This window comes from Suncus etruscus, chromosome 18 (assembly GCF_024139225.1).
Source record: "Suncus etruscus isolate mSunEtr1 chromosome 18, mSunEtr1.pri.cur, whole genome shotgun sequence".
NCBI lineage: Eukaryota > Metazoa > Chordata > Mammalia > Eulipotyphla > Soricidae > Suncus > Suncus etruscus.
In genome coordinates this window covers 18,669,056-18,685,719 of record NC_064865.1, presented here as the reverse complement: position 1 = coordinate 18,685,719, position 16,664 = coordinate 18,669,056, and the positions used below count along the sequence as shown (strand labels likewise).

At 46.5% G+C, this 16,664-nt stretch overlaps 1 protein-coding gene across 2 annotated transcripts in view; it reads left to right on the top strand.

Moving 5' to 3' along the window:
• ZDHHC14 (zinc finger DHHC-type palmitoyltransferase 14) overlaps window positions 1-16,664 on the top strand; it is a 122,456-nt gene that overhangs the window by 73,408 nt on the left and 32,384 nt on the right. The window lies entirely within an intron of this gene.

Genomic DNA, 16,664 nt, shown 5'->3' with positions numbered 1-16,664 from the left:
CATGGGTCAGAGAAGGACCTTTGTCAGGATGGGCCTGTGATCATGGGGGACTTGCTCCTAGACCCTCTCATCACACAGGGATCTAAATGATTGTAGTGTACACAAGGTGGCCCTAAAAAGTGACCTCAGCCCTCTGCACCCACCCTAAATCGGCTTGTGTAAGATTTGATTGGTTTGTTTGTTTTGGGGCCACACCTAGCAATACTCAGGGCTTACTCCTGGCTCTGTGCTCAGGGATTACTCCTGGTGGTGCTTGGAGGACCATATGGAGTGCTAGGGATCAAGCTTGAGCCTGCTGCAGTTAAAGCAAGTGCCCTACCCACGATTTCTCCGGGTACAGTTGTACAAAACTTGAGATGCATGTGTGGCTTCTGTTTTCCCTAGGGCCCTAACATAGAACACGTTCCACACGCACCCCCTCCCAAGCAACAAGCTTGTGACACCCTTTGGCTAATCCATAAGGGTTGTTTTTCTGCTCTCACAAGGCTGATGCGAGCATAAATGGGGGATGCTGCTGGGTGTGGGCTGGAGATGGGCATCAGGGATAACTGGGCAAGGGAGGTTTGTGTGGCTTTCTTCCCAGGTTCTTCCCATAGCCCCCACCTCCACAGTAGACAGGGGTGCAGGTGCAGGGTGGCCTGGCCTGGCCACTATCATTGTCTCTGCAGCCCAGCTGTGTTCTTCCTCCTGGCTCTGCCTCCATCCTTTATTCCTGTCCCCTAAGACCATTATCCCCAGGGAAAAGCCAGAGGTCAGCCTCACACACCAGGGACGTGGGTCATTCCAGTCTCTGCAGCACCCCAGAAGCACCATCCTCAGGCCCTCACATTGAGCCAATCACTGGCTTGGTTAGTTGAAAACTGATGGGAGAGACAAGCATTGCCCCACCACCCCACAGGCCTGAGCACTGCAGGGAAGGCCCAAAACAGTGAAAAGACACCTCCACAAACATGAAAAGGCAAGTCACAGAAAATAATTTTAAATAATCTATCTAATAAAGCATCACAGACATTTATCTATAACATGTAAATATCAAAAACCTAGCTGAAGAAGAAAGCGCTTGAACAGATGTCTTTTCCAAGGAGGATACAGGAAGGGCCAATGAACACATGAGGAGATGGTCCAAATGACTAGCTGCTGGGGACATGCAACCAAAACCACAGCAGCTTGCCACTGTCTGCCCACTCGAATAGCCTTGCCCTAAGGACTGATTGGAGCAAATATTGATGAGGACCTGGGGAAATTAGAACCTGCAAGCACTGTGGGTGGGTGGGAGAATAGACTCACCTTATGACTCAACAGATCTACTCAAGGAGCAGAAAAATCATCCATGTGTATGCAATTAACCCTGAAGGCCCCAGACCAAAACCCACCCAGATCTCCTTCCAGGGGTGAGCACAGTGTGGTCTGGCCACAGAGTGGGGCTCTGTCAAGGATTGAAAAGCCAGGCCTGACAGCTGCGACCAAGAGGCAAACCTGACTGACAAGATGCTCAATGGATAAAGCTAGAACAGTAACTACCAACTCTTGTGATTCTAATTCTAGGAAGGGCTGTAGTTTCTTCTTTGTAGTTTCTTCTGATTCAGAAAACTCTTTACCCAGTTTCTGGTTGGAGGGAAAGATGAATGAAAGAAGCTGTTGGTCGGATGAAAATGAAGAGATGGTGGAGACGTTGGAGCCAGGGAGGTAGCCCAAAGCCCTGAGAGCAGACTTGCATGCTGGAGGTCTCGGTTCATTCCCTGGCACCACATGGTCGCTCAGAGCTCTGTGGGAGTGACCCCCAAGCACAGAGCCAGAGCAGTCCCTGAGCACCACTGGGGTGAGGCCCCAAATTTAAAGGGAATGAGAGATTGGTTAGGGTTGTAAAGTTTTACCACTTGCACCTACAATCCCTGCATTGCACTATGGTGACTGATAAAGTGAATAAATTCTAGCAAAGTGGGGTGATACGGGGAACTGTGGAGAAAGGGAGAGAGAAGAGGAAGGAGCAAACTCATCCTTAGTCTCATGATTATAAACTTGTGGGCTGTTTCTGTTTTGTTCTATGTTGTGTTCTCAATCCTCAAGCAGGAAATCTTTGTCTGGACATACTCAGGAAAATATGTTTCTGTGATAGTACAGGGGTGGGGCACTTGCCTTGCATACAGCTGACCCAAGTTCAATCCCTGACAACCTATGGGCCCCTGAACCCACCAGAATTGACCCTGGAGCACCACAGTTAGAAGTAAGACCTGATCACTTCTGAACATGGCCTAAAAAAAAAAAAAAAAAAAAAAAAAAAAAAAGAAAGAAGAAAAGGAAATGGGAGTCTCTTGTAAGAAAATATCTCCTCTTCTTCACCTTCTGCTCCTCCACACACTTTTGCTCCCGAAAAAGAGTCCCCAAACTCCCCTCAACTAAATGGCATGATTTCTAGAATGATCATTGAGGACTCCCAGTTGGGTTTTCAGTGAGATCTGAACCCATTTCTCTTCCTGCTCTCCAAGTGAAGAATGAGCAATGAAAGATGCGCTTGGGACACTTTTGATTATTGAGGTTGTTAATCCTAATGATTGCTTATCTGTCTCTGCTTAGAAGGGTTTGGAAGCAGCCATATGAGTGATGGCTGAGGGTTCCCCAAGGCTCTCCAGGATTCTGGAAGGAGGAAACTATTGCAGAGGGGGCCTTGGCTCTGTCTGGCAATCTCTTGAAACGATGCATCTCCCCTCTCCTTCCCATACCCTTGAGCTTGCACCCAAAGAAGATGACCAAGCCCAGATGCAAAGCGGACCTTTGGGATCCTGCTTGCAAAAGGTGCTGAAACTCAGCACTGAGTCAGTTGTTCATTCGTTGATCACAGCTTGATGGTTTCTTCCCCCATGCAGTTCCTGCCCACCCTTGCCCCCCTCTCACCCTTACCACTTGCTGCCTTGGTCCTGCCGCCTCACTGGCTTTTGGTCTTTTCTCTTGGTACACCAGCTTGCACATGAACTCAGGTCCACTGCACCAGATCATCTGCTGGGCTTCCTCTGTGTATTGTCTGGTGAACTGACAATGACAGTGGCGATTTCCCCCTGGAGCCATCTCATTAAGGTAATCTCAGGAATGGCCTCATTTATTGTCACCTCTGTGACATGAGCGCATGATCTGTGTCCCCACTCACTGATCAGAGAGGAGAGTGATTTGCTGGCAGCCATCAGTTAGTACCAGGATATCCTCACAGCCACCTCTGTCTTGAGACTACCTAGGATCTTGTTGAACAGGGAGTATGGCATTGAGTAGGGTGGCTTGCACTTCTGGGCACTCAGAGATTCCTGGACATTCAGGGGCTCCTGGACACCTGGAACCTCTTGGATTCCACCAGCCTGCCCCATGACTGACGTTGCTGCTGTCTCCCCAGGACCCCAGCCCCCAGCCTGATAACTCACTTTGTGTGGGTCCTTTGACCCACACCTCATCTCCACTGACTGGAGGATGTGATTCCAGTCTGGGACCCACATGGGTTGGGGGTGATGGTGATGGGGAAAATCCTGACACTCAACACCTCCTGGAAGCTGCCCAAGATCATGGGTTTCTTTGTCCTATGTGAATGAAGATAACATTCCATCCCCTGAGCTGCCTGTGAAGGACCTCAAGGAGGGGGTAGAGGGTGTGTATTGGGGGGAAGGTGTCTCATCATGTCTGAGTATCTTCTGGAAGAGACTGAGGCTTTTTTTGTTTTGTTTTGTTTTTGTTTTTGGGCCACACCCGGCGTAGCTCAGAGGTTACTCCTGGCTGTCTGCTCAGAAATAGCTCCTGGCAGGCACGGGAGACCATATGGGACACCGGGATTCGAACCAACCACCTTTGGTCCTGGATCGGCTGCTTGCAAGGCAAACGCCGCTGTGACGCTGTGCTATCTCTCCGGGTCCGAGACTGAGGCTTTTTGTTGATTTGTTTGGAGTCATACCCAGTGATGCTCAGGGCTTACTCATGGCATTGCATTCAGGAATCACTCCTCGCAGGCTCAAGGGACCCTGGGATGCCAGAGATTGAACCCAGGTGAGCTATGTGCAAGGCAAATGCCCTCCCTGCTGTACTATCCCTTCAGCCCTAGAGACAATAGTTGTGGAAGGAAGTAGCATTCTAGGAATTAAAATCAAAAGTAAGTTCTTTGGGGAGGATGCTAAAAGCCTAGAATATCTGCAATGTGAAAGACACCATGGCAGGGAAAGACAGGCATGGCGTTGTCCCACAGAAGCTGTGTGATCAGATGATCTTCAACAAGAAACCCCGAACTATGGGTGATAGGAGCACAGCTGTGGCAATGGAGATTCTGGTTTGGGGGAGACAGGGTGGGAAATGCCACAGGGTTCTTGAAGGACTTCACGCCCAAGGCAAAGACTGGACTGGAGATGCTGTTTTCCTTCAGGATTTGGAAGGAGTGGGCTCACGGGGACCCTAACATTCCCCTTAGACCACTGTGTGATCTCACCTGCCTTTTCCCCCTCAACCCTTCCCCTGTGGTGCTGTGTGGTGTTGACTGTGAATCTGGGCCCCTAGGGAATGGGGACAGCCTTTTCCTCTTTATTTATTTTGGGAAGGTTTGGGCCACACCTGGTGCTCAGGGGTTATTACTGGCTCTGTGCTCAGTAATCATGCCTGGCAGACATTGGGGACCATATGGGATGCCAAGAATAGAACCAGGATTGGCCACGTGCAAGGCAAATGACCTACTCTCTGTTTTATTGCTTTGGCATCCCCTTTTCCATTTTTGAAAGCCGAGGGAACCCCCCACAGCATGCCTTGGAGTAAATGTCCCACTTTGTGTTTGGAGGCAAAGGTCCACCTTAAGCAAAAGCCCCTGACAAGCAGCCTCCCCTTTGGGTCTCTGAATGTTGTGACCTTTTGTTGAGGGGTCACCTTGGGAGTCTCTGATATCAGGTAAACTGAAGTCAGCATCTGCCTCTGGAGGGTTGTTAGGACTGCTTGCTCCTTCCCACGCTGCCGTTCTCCTTCCTCGAAGAAATTGATGCTAGGATTTGAGGGTAAAGGGGTTTTCAGTATCATCCCTGGGTCCTAGAAAATTTAGTCTCAGTCTCAAGGCAGAGCTCAGTGCTCTTTATTGTTTCTCACAGGAAGGTTCTCAGGGTAGAGCTGAGAACATCAGCAGAGGAGTTTCTGTTATGTTAACTGAGTTTGCTGTGGGCATGGTCCCCATGTGGCATTGCACAGATACCCATGTGATAGGGGTATGACACTAATGGCAGTGTAATTAGAGCTTGATATGGCCATGGCACTTATGTGGCCCTGTGCTGTCTGAGGTCTGAATAGGTGCAACATTTATCTGTCACTGCATTGGTGGGGTATCCTTGGGTCTCCAGATGCTCGTTTAGACTCGGCGCTGCAGATTTGGGTCCTGCAGGAGCTGCTCTTTCTGCCATTAGGGTGACCCTGAGAAACTCAGACACCTCCTGTAGCCACAGTGGGCTTCTCAGGGTCCCATAGGAGATTGTTGTCATCCACTGGTGGCAGCAAGTGATGACCATTGATTTGGAAACACTCGGCCAGCAATTTCTGGTTGCAAACCCAAGTCCAAGTGGGCGAGTGTCATATTCGAGACCATGAAAGTCTGGTGTATACCCTTAGAAACCCTCTTACTTCCTCTTCCAGATGGAACACGTCAAGGCCAAGAGCCCTTGAATGCCTGCCTTAGCGTGGTTGGGGTGGGGAATGGGGTGTTGTGCTGCAGTCAGAATAGAAATAGGTGGAAATTGTGGTCCTCACAGAGCTAAAAATAGAACCTTGGAAGCAATTTGGAGCAACTCATCCAAGAGAGATGCGTCTAATTGCGAATCTCTTAGCTGTGACATTCAAGAAAAAGCAAAGAAGCAGGTGAAATTAGCTGTGAGCCTACACTTCGTTTCACCTGGAATACAGGAGATCATTGTAATGCAACACACATTCACCAGCAGGATGGGCAGGTGGACCCTTTCATGTGCTGTTCTGTGCCCTGCATCTTTCCCTGGCACTGTGCCCTGCATTTTCCCCTGGCACACAACCCCCAGCCTAGAGCACAGACATGTGTTTGATGGGCCCTACGAATGAATGATGGTTTCACTCTGGAGAGTGAAAAATGAGACCTGAGTAGTTCTGGAATCTTTGAGCTGTTGATCTTTTTTACTTTGCTTTGGATCATGTGGAAATGCTGGAGAAAATGGAGTTTGTGTCTTTGTTTGTTCTTTATTGCAGGGGGGGGGAGTGGGAGCACTCAAGGCTTATGCCTTACTGTGCTCAGGGATCCCTCCTGATGGCGCTGCTGGGGATCAGAAAAGGGGAGTTCATAGTGGTGCTGGGGATTGAACCAGGATCCACCACATGCAGGGCAAGAGCCTTAACCCCCGTAACTCTCTCCAGCAAATGAGTGTTTACTTTTAAAACTAAGTTTAAATTGGTGACAACCTGGTAACCTCCAGAACTGGAAATCAGATTTTCTTCTTCAGTCCAATGAACAGACAACTAATGAGTCTGTACAAGTCTCATGCGAAGAACACAGCACGTGTAAGATGCAGACTATGCCATGGATGACAGGGTGCTGGCCAGTAAATGCTGCCTCTGTCCTCTGTCTGTCTACACTCCTCTTTCTTCTTGGAGGACAGCAAATCCTTCGTGAAGGCACCAGGGAACTCTACTCCAGGCATGAAAAGCCATTGCTGCTAACCAGATGAGCAAACTTTGCTCAAAAGAACTCAGTTAAAAGATAATAAAATAAGCCTTTCAAGTTAATTAATTACGTGCCAGAGAGATAGACCAGCAGGTAAGGCACTTGCCTTGCACACAGCTTACTAGGTTCAGTCCTCAGCATCCCATATGGTTCCCTGAGCCCTGCCAGGAGTGATTTCTGAGCACACAACCCTGAGCAACTGAGCACCAGCTGGTTGTAGCTCCCCCAAATTAAAAATACCACCAAAAAAAGCAAACACAAGTCAAATCATCAATTTCTTCCTCCCTCTCCTTCCCTTTATTGTTTCAATGACTGGGACTCTCATGAGCTTGGTTGTGGTGTTCCTGAGAGAGGTCTTCCACTTTGGTTCCCGAGCTTGCTCGCTGAGCTCAATCTCAGGAAGTTGTGAGGCTCGGGCATGTCTTATTTGGGGTGATTTCCAGTGTCACTGTGGGCACATGCCTGCTTGCTGGGAGCTGCATCCCTGGCCAAATGAGTTCACAGACATCTTAATCATGGTGTGATTAAGATCTTAATCATGGTGTGATTACACACTGCAATTGTAACTCTGGGGGTGCCAGACCACAGAGGCCCCCTGACTGCTTAGCATGCATGGACAGCACCGGGGATGGGACTCAGCCACACACTTGTAGGCACATTTGCTGTGGACCCATAACCTGGATTAAAATTCATTCTTGCTTTTTCCTCATTTGGTCTTTTGTGATACTTGGCAGCTGAGACTCCTGTATGTGAGCCTGTGAGAGCTGCTCCAGACCTATGCAGACCAATGTGGGGGTTGTGGGGTGAGAGGATTGAGGCTGGGGGAGTGTCTTCCACACTGCCTCTGTTTGTAAAGGAACAAACAATCCTTAGCAACGTGCCCCAGTCAGAGAGTTTGAGTCATTCCATGGCACTGCTCTAAATAGCAAGGTGTGGAATAGGGGTCATGACTGAAGAGCTGCATAGGTTCAAGAAGCCTTGAAGAAGCACTTACCTACCCTGTACTTTCCAGCTAGCTCATGGGGTTAAGGATAAAAGATGAGAAATGCGTTCAAGGGGAACACGAGCACGTTTCTAGAGGTGGCTTGTCTGTACACAAGTGCTAACCCAGATGGTGCTTGGAGACAGTCACAGAAAATGCTCTTCTGGGGCCAAAGCGATGGCGCAGCAGTAGGGCATTTGCCTTACACACGGCTGACCTAGGAAGGACTGAGGTTCAATCCCCCAGCATCTCATATGGTCCCCCAAGCCAGGGGGGGCACATAGCCAGGCATAACCCCTGAGCATCACCTGGTGTGCTCCTAAAACCAAAAAAATAAAAAATAAATAAATAAATTGTTGCAAGTCAGCCCCTGAAGCAGTTGACTGATGGAGGGATGGAGGATGAGGTCTTTTCCCTCCAGCTCGGAGCACGCGTCTGCCACCCTGTTCAGCCGGCGGTTCTGAGGTGAAGCGGCGGGTAAACAGCTCGCAGACAGTCAGGCTTGTGAAAATATTAGCTTTATTCAGAGGACAAGACTGAAGCCCAAATACCTCAGTATCAGTTCCAGCCAAAAAGCCCCTTGGCTTCCACAGACCCTTGCTTTTATCCCCCAGAATCAGGTACCACCCTAGGGTGGGAGCAGAATGCCAGGTCACACCTTAGGTAGGGCACAATCACCAATCAGGGTAGCATCAGTAACATAATAATCCCATTAAAATGTTTACATACACAATAAATAAATAAATAAATGCCCTTCCACTCACCCTCATATCCAGCAGCCTCAGGGTTGAGGTCCTCCCTCCAGATCTCTGCACTGGGTTTGGCAAAATGGTCTGAATAGATGAGGTTCCTGTGATGCAAAATCTGAAGGGCCTTCTGGGTTTTTTGTTTGTTTCCTTGCTTTAGGGCCACATCTGGCTGTGCACAAGATTAACTTCTGGCTCTGCACTCAGGAATCACTCTGGAACCACTCAGGAATCAGGGCTGGAGGGGGGGTTGTGTGGGTCGCTGGGGATTGAACCTGGATCAGCAAAGGCACACACTCTCCAGATGTGCTATTGCTCTGACCCCAGGAGGCCTTTTGAAAAAAGGAAATACTGCAATACTCAGTACGATGGAGGGCCCTTGTCCTAAGAGAAATGGTTATATAAATTATTCAGTTTGTTTACAGGAGAACCTTCCGAAATGAGCTAATTTGGTCACTTGGCTCTTTTCGGTGCAGGACAACCAGAGGGTCAGAAGGAAAACTAAAAAATCCAAGAGCAGGGCTGGATTGATAGCACAGTGAGCAGATCATTTGCTTTGCATGGGGCCAACCAAGGTTTCATCTCCAGCACCCCATTGGTTTCCCCAATCACCAACAGGAGAGATTCCTGAGTGCGAATTTGGGAGTCATTCCTGAACATTGTCAGGTGTGCCCACCCCCCCCCCAAAATTTCAAGAACACCAAATAGGCCCCAAGTAAGTCCAATTCCCACCTTCTCATGGAATTCAGAAAGGGAAAGAGAATCCAGAAAGATCTTCTCCTAAACAATCTTTACAATAGGGGCTGGAGAGATGGCCATAGAGGTAAGGTGTCTGCCTTGCAAGCGCTAGCCAAGGAATGACCACGGTTCGATCCCCCGGCGTCCCATATGGTCTCCCCAAGTCAGGGGCAATTTCTGAGCGCTTAGCCAGGAGTAACCCCTGAGCATCAAATGGGTGTGGCCTGCCCCCCCCCAAAAAACAATCTTTACAATAGGTCCAGAGGATGTCTTCATTTATTTGTTTGTTTGGGGATCACATCTGGCAGTACTCCAGGGTTATTATTGGCTCTACATTAAGGAATTATTCTTAGCAGGCTCAGGGGACCTTATGGAATGCTGGGGTTCAAACCTGAGTCAGCTGAATGTAAGGCAAACATCCTACCCACTATGCACCAGCTCCTGAGCATGCCTTTTTAAAAAAAAAAATTATCATTGTACATCCTCTGAATTTATCATGAGTTTTCAAAGAAGCAGAGACTTTTGGGGAAACACAGTGATCTTAATTGCTCCTGCAAGCTTCTATGTCTCTTTCAAATTTCATTTTCAGAAAAATAACAGTTTTGTTCATTGCAGAGTAAAGCATATTGACTATCCAAGTTTGGAATATCCTATCAGAGATCACCATGGTTCGCTTGGTAATGACTCTTATATTTTTTCCCTAACAGACATTTTTTTTTTTTTTGCTAGTGTGGGCTCATGATGTGGTGCCATTGTGAAAACATATTTTTTTCTTCTCTGTGAGAACTGTGACCTACATGATCCATCTTAAAAAGCAGATGATAGGGGCCGGAGAGGTGGCACTAGAGGTAAGGTGTCTACCTTGCAAGCGCTAGTCAAGGAAGGACCGTAGTTCGATCCCCCGGCGTCCCATATGGTCTCCCCAAGCCAGGGGCAATTTCTGAGTGCTTAGCCAGGAGTAACCCCTGAGCATCAAATGGGTGTGGTCCAAAAAAAAAAGCAGATGATAATTTATGAAATGACTAGACATCATAACTCATTCATTTGTTAAGTCTAGGAGAACAATGCGCCATTCAAAGACACCAAGACCACAGTCTCATGCAAAAGCAGGGGGTTTATTTTCTTACAAGCATATGCAGGGGCTGCGCTAGAATCCAGCATAAGCCAGAAACTGCCAGCCCCGAGCCATGAGCTTACAAGCTGTATATAGCATTTCAAACAATAGAAAGTTATAGTAGATTGATTTGCTTTAGGAAGTATCTGGCATTTGCTCAATCACATTTTTGCAAGGTTTAGGTGCAAGCTTACAGGGTTAACATGACCAGGTCAGAACCATGTCAGAACAGAAAGGAAGTTAAATTGTAACTGGGTCTACAAGTTCCCACAATTGTGAAGGGGGGTAGGTGATCAGGGCAGTCAGGGAACTCAGGGGAAATTTTTCCTTTACACATTGAATTTTTTGGTTCACATTTAAGCTATTTTTAGTTTTGTAAGTAGTATTATAATTAGTCTTCTAGAAAATGCCTTTGAATTTTGTTTGTTTTAGGTTTGGGGTAGGCCACATCTGGCAATGCTCAGAGCTCACTCCTGGCTCTGTGCTCAGGAATCCCTGCTGGTGGATCTTGAGGGACCCTATGAGTGCCAGGGATCAAATTGGGATGGCTGCATGCAAGGTAAATGCCTTGTGTCTTGTGCTCTGTACTGTCTCTCTGGCCCCAAATGTCTTCAAGTCAGATATCTCAAAGTGCTCTTGCTGTGCAAAAATTAGGAGATCCATATATCTTATGTTCCAAAGGTTAGATTAATTTGTTTCACAGGGAAATATAAGCACATTCCTTGTTGAAAGAAATGGCATGGTTAAAATTATCGTATTAGGAGGGCTGGAGCGATAGCAAGCGGCCAACACAGGTAGATTCGTTTCTAAGCACAGAGTCCGGAGTAACTCCTGCGTGCTGCCAGGTGTGACCCAAAAACAAAGTCAAAACAAAAAAAAAAGACCTATGACCCAAAGCATTTGCATATTTAATGCTGTCCCCTCCAAATTCTCATGTAATATGATGTCATAAAATTCCCTGAATCTGGGACCAGAGCAATTGCACAATGGGTAGGGTATTTGCTTTGCACACAGCTGACCTGGGTTCAATCCCTGGCACCCCATAGAGTTACCCAAGTCTGCCAGGAGTAATTTCTGAGCGCAGAGCCAAGAGTAAATCCTGAGTGCTGCTGGGCATGGCCCAAAAACAAACAAACAAAAATCCTCTCTGAATCAGGTCTGGGGAGATTACAGAGGCTGTGTTGGATTCTTGCCTAGCATTCAGCAGAACCAAGCTTAATCCTTGGCATCCCATACAGCCCCTAAGCACTGCTAGGAGTGATTCCTGAGTGTAGAACCAGGAGTTATTCCTGAGCACTGCTGGGTGTGTTCCATAAACAAATAAATAAACAATAAAACCCAAACTCCCTGAATAGTCAAACAAAGAAGAGACAAAGAAGACAAAAGAAGAGACAAGAACACGGGGTCTATTCTTTCCCAGATTGTGTCCTATAAAGCTTGAGTAATCAGAACTGTGCAGTGCTGGAATCATGGCAGAGTCTCAAAACAGTGTGGGGAGCCCAGAGACAAGCCTCAGATCCAGGAATGGCTAATTTTTGGCAAGGGAGTTGTGGATATGAAGCAGAGCAAGAAAAGCCTCTCAACAAATGATGTTGGAAAAGTTTGGTTAGTAACATGCAGAAAGAAATGAATATGGATTCTTGTCTCACACGGTGCACAAAAATGTATTCAAAACAGATTAAAAAAAAAGCTCAAAATGAGCTCCAAATACATAACACATCAAGGATAGCAATGGAAGAACTTCCCCCATGATATTGATTGATCTTCAGTCTAAAGTGACTTTAGCTGCAAAGGAGTAAAAGTAAACTCATGGGAGCACCTCAAACTAAAAGTCACTGCAAAAGAAATGATGAGAGTAGAAAGACAAGTTTACTAAGTGGGAAAAAATATTAACTGGCCACACATCTGACAGAAGGCTAATATCCAAGATTTATAAAGCACTAAAAATATAACAGAAGAAGGATCACACCCCAAATGGGGAGATGACCTATGAAGTCACTTCCTCATAGAGGACATACAGTAGGTAGATGAAAAGTACCCTCATCGTTCATCATACAAGTCAGAACAAAAGTGAGAACAGAGAGCTCTATCCTCACACCAACAAGACTGGCACAATGAAGAAGAATAGAGGAACAACTAGTGGTGTCAGGTTGCTGGGGTGGGGGGGCAGGAACTCTCATCCTGAGATTTGATCCAGCCTTTATAGAAAACAAGATGGAAACTTCTCAAGAATAAGAATGGAGGCCCCATGTCAGCCACTTCTTAGCTATTCCCACATCTTGGTATCTACCCCAAGAGGCAAAAAATATTATTTTTCCAAGAAGCATTTGCACTCCTGATATTTATTGTAGCATTATACACAACAGTCAAGACCAGGAACATGCCAAGTGCTCAAAAACAGATGAGTGGATACAGAAATGTGGGCTGGGTTGATAGTACAGTAGGTAGGTCAGTTGTCTTTCACCTGGCGAATACGGGTTCTATATCAGCATTCCATATGGTTTCCCTGTGCACAGCCAGGAGTGATTCCTGAGTATAAAGCCAACAGTAATCCCTTAGCATTACTGGGTGTAGCCCAAAAGGCAAAGAAAAAAGAAACTGGTCTATATACACAATGGAAATCTACTCTACAGAATGAAAACCTGCAACTCACTGCAACTTAGATGGAGTTGGAGTGTGTCACGCTCAGCAAAACGAGTCAAAGTGAAGATGGCTCCCAAATGATCTCTCTCATTGCAGAGTGTAAAGAAACATAGTAAAAAAAAAAAAAAAAAAAAAAAAAACTATCCCAAAAAGGGCCCATGATAATACACCCTGAGGCTCGGCCTATGGAATTGTGCAGCTATGTGTGTGTATGTGGGGTGAAGATGGCTGAATAAATGGGACTCAGAGACAGTGACAGAGGGAGCTAGCATCTATCAGCTAGTATAACAATAAAGCATTCCTGAAGTGTCACTATTATGGGCATTGTAAATAAGTCTCATTTCATGAGCCTGAGAATGACTGTTCAATTAGCCTTCCTCCCACCATTATGAAATATCACCAATTAAAATTGACCTGCAGGGGCCAGAGCAATCACACAGTGTTTCCCATGCATGCACCTAACCCAGGTTTGATCCCCAGCATCCCATAATGGTATTCTATGCAGATCAGGAATAATTTCTGATTATAGAGCCAGGACTAACCCCTGATCACAACTGGGTGTGGCCCAAAAACCAAAACCAAAATAAAGAAACAAAAAAATTGACCTTGGACTCTTGTTTGGAGTTGAGAGAGTGCTATTCGGTGATCTGCCATGCTCCCTCTGGGTGTGGCTGAATCTGTTCATCTCTCGTCCCTTTTCCTCCCACACAGTTTACCTCTTTCCTGATCACTTCCTGAGTCCTTTGAAGTTAGCACCCTTTGGTATATGGACAGCAAATGTTTCTCTACACCATCCTTGGTTTTTCTGTAGTGATTAATACCAGTCACCTGACCCCCCCCCCAAAAAAAAAACACCAAAGAACTTGATGCCCTTAAACAATAAGGGTTCATTTCATTTCCTTTTGGGTGCAGTGGATTAACCACCACCCCCTTATTCTGTGCCCACATCTCACATTTTCTTTTCCTTTACACTAAAGGTAAAAATCTTGCAATATTACTGCATAAAATGAGAAGTTGATGTCCTAAGATTCGTGCTGCTTTGACACTCCTAAAAGCACATCCTGTTTTCCTGCCGATGACAGTGGTGCCCCCCACTGCCCAAGTGCCTGATTTCCCATCCTTCCTCCCCCCCTCAGCTGCTGTGTTTCTGCCTGTGCAAACACTGCTGACTGTTGGCCACGCCTGGTTGATTCTGACCCTGCAGAATAGGGGCTCCAAGGAGTGGCTAGTGTGAAATCACCCCCACATACCATAATTCCAACCCCAGGTGAACAGGTCTGAAGAAGGGTAGCTGCGAAGAATTAATAAACCATGCCAATCAGGAGAGAATCTTGGAGTCTTGCCTCATGGTCTCCCTCCGTGTGCCAAGACAAACCAAAACCTGTCTTTGTTTACCAGCCATGAGTGTCAAAGGTACCTATATCAAGCTACTCCAGTCTAGGTGGACATTTCCATATCAAAGGAACAGTTGAAAATGAAAGTGGAAGTTGGGGGAACACTTTTGTTTTGGGTAAAAGCGAGGTGTCACCTAACAGGCTAGGAACACACACAGATTTCTCACTTTGGCTGGTGACAGATTTCAGTGGATTCTCGGTGAACCAGCACAGCTGTTATGTGGGTGCACTCAGGGAACTGGACCAAATTGGAAGGAAATAAAACATCACAAGGGACAAAACCCTTTTGTTTCTTTGACACTGGAGGCCACACAACTGTGGAAAAAATAAGATCGCCACAAATCTCAGGGTGTGCTGAGTTCATTTTGAATGAGCTTTGCTGAAAGATCGTTAGACATTAGAAAGATCATAGACACTCAGCATTTCTTTTGCTTTTGCCTTTAATTGTTTTATTAATGCACTGTCTGTAGTTGATGTCCAAAGATCATCCCATCTTGAGAGTTCAGGGTCTCCCTAGACTTCAGGCACCCATATTACCATGGTTTAGTTCAGGGGTATTTTCACTCTAGGAACCCAGAGTACACTAAGTGGGTAGGGTACTTACTTTGCACACAACTGACCTGGGTTCAATCTCAGATATCCCATTTGGTCTCCTGAGGCTGCCAGAAGTAACCCCTGAACAAAGTAGGTGTGTCTCCCCTAAAAGACCCTCTAAAAAAGGAGAAGCAAGCTTATTTTCTCCATGGCATAAATCCCCCATATTACTCATACCATCCTCTATTTCAGTTTTATATACAGCATACAATTTTAGGACTATTTTTAGGAGTATTTAAATTTCTACTTAGGGAATTATTTTTACATTAAGAAAGAAATTGATGATGTCACAGTTCAAATGCAATCCATGCCCATCATCTTCTCTTGAATTCTATGAGAGCCCAAGAAAGTGTCAACACCCTGTTATTGGCCAAGGGTCAGTCACTAGGGACTCTGCCCTCAGTTTTGCTTCTATTTTCCAGGCCATGATTCACACTGGAACCAGGTCATAAAGCAAGCAAAGGTTTATGAATCTAAGTCCAAGATCAATTAATCTAAGATCTATTTAAGCAAGCAAAGCCCCTTCTCTCTTGCTTGCTGGGGATCCAGAAGTTCTTTGGAAAACTTTCTTTGCACACACAGTTCCACCTCACACACACACACACACACACACACACACACACACACACACACACACACACATCCAATACAGCTTGAAAGTCTTGTCTGGCTGTTGCATTAGGCGACTTTCCATAATTGAATGGACTCTCTGAGTTCTTTGGTACCATCTTTTTCACCAATTCCTGCCTTTCCTATATCTCAATTCTTCTGGGTCTTGTTTTATTTTTGTGGAGGCCACACCTCTGCAACATGCAGAGGCTGTTTCCTTCGAGGTGCTTGGTGGTCACTTCTGGTGGTGCTCAGAGGTCAGATGAACTAGACCCAGCCTTCTGAGAAGCTCCAGCTCTAGACACACACACACACACAACACAGTGGCAGGATTGGCTATCAGGCTCCCCCACAGAGACCATGCCAGCCTGAGCACAGGGAGCTTCCTGAAGCTAGTTTTATCTTGTCCAGAAGCTTTGAGAGGGGGGAATGGCACAGCCTCCCTCTGAGTGCTCCACCCTGGCTGCTGCAGATGAGGAAGCAGATGAGATTCCCCATTCATTCACAGTCCACTCTCCTGCTCCTAGTTTCCCTGAGTCACTCAGCCTTCATTCCCAACATTCACTATATGCCTTCATTCCCAACAGTCCCCACCAGTATCCATCTCTCTGGCTCATGGACCACACTTTGGTTTTTTTGGGAGGTGAGAGGGTACATCGGGTGTTGATCAGGGGTTATGCCTGGTTCTGTACTCAGGAATCACTCCTGGAGAGATTGGATGATGCCAGGGATCAGAGGATGTATACATGGATCAGCTGTGTGCAAAGTAAACGCTACCCACTATACTATTTCTCCAGCCTCACACTTTGAGTAGTGAGGCTTTTAGTTGGGCTTTCTCTACCTCAGTGCTGTTGATCTGAGGAATTAGATCGTCCTATGTTATAGGGGCACTGCCCCAGGCATTGTGGATGGCAAATGGTACTCTGGGCTTCTTCCACTAAAGGCTTGGAGCCTCCCACCCACTGTGGCAGCCAAAAATATCTCTAGACATTTGAACATTTCCCAGGAGTGTGCGTGTGTGGGGTCCAAATCACCCTTGGCTGAGAATCACTGTCCCCTGTGAACTTGAGCTGCAGCCAAGTTTAAGATCTATTAATAAATGTGATTTGTTTGCACAAAGAAATTCTTAAAAACCCATTCTCTGGGGAGCCAGGGACTTAGC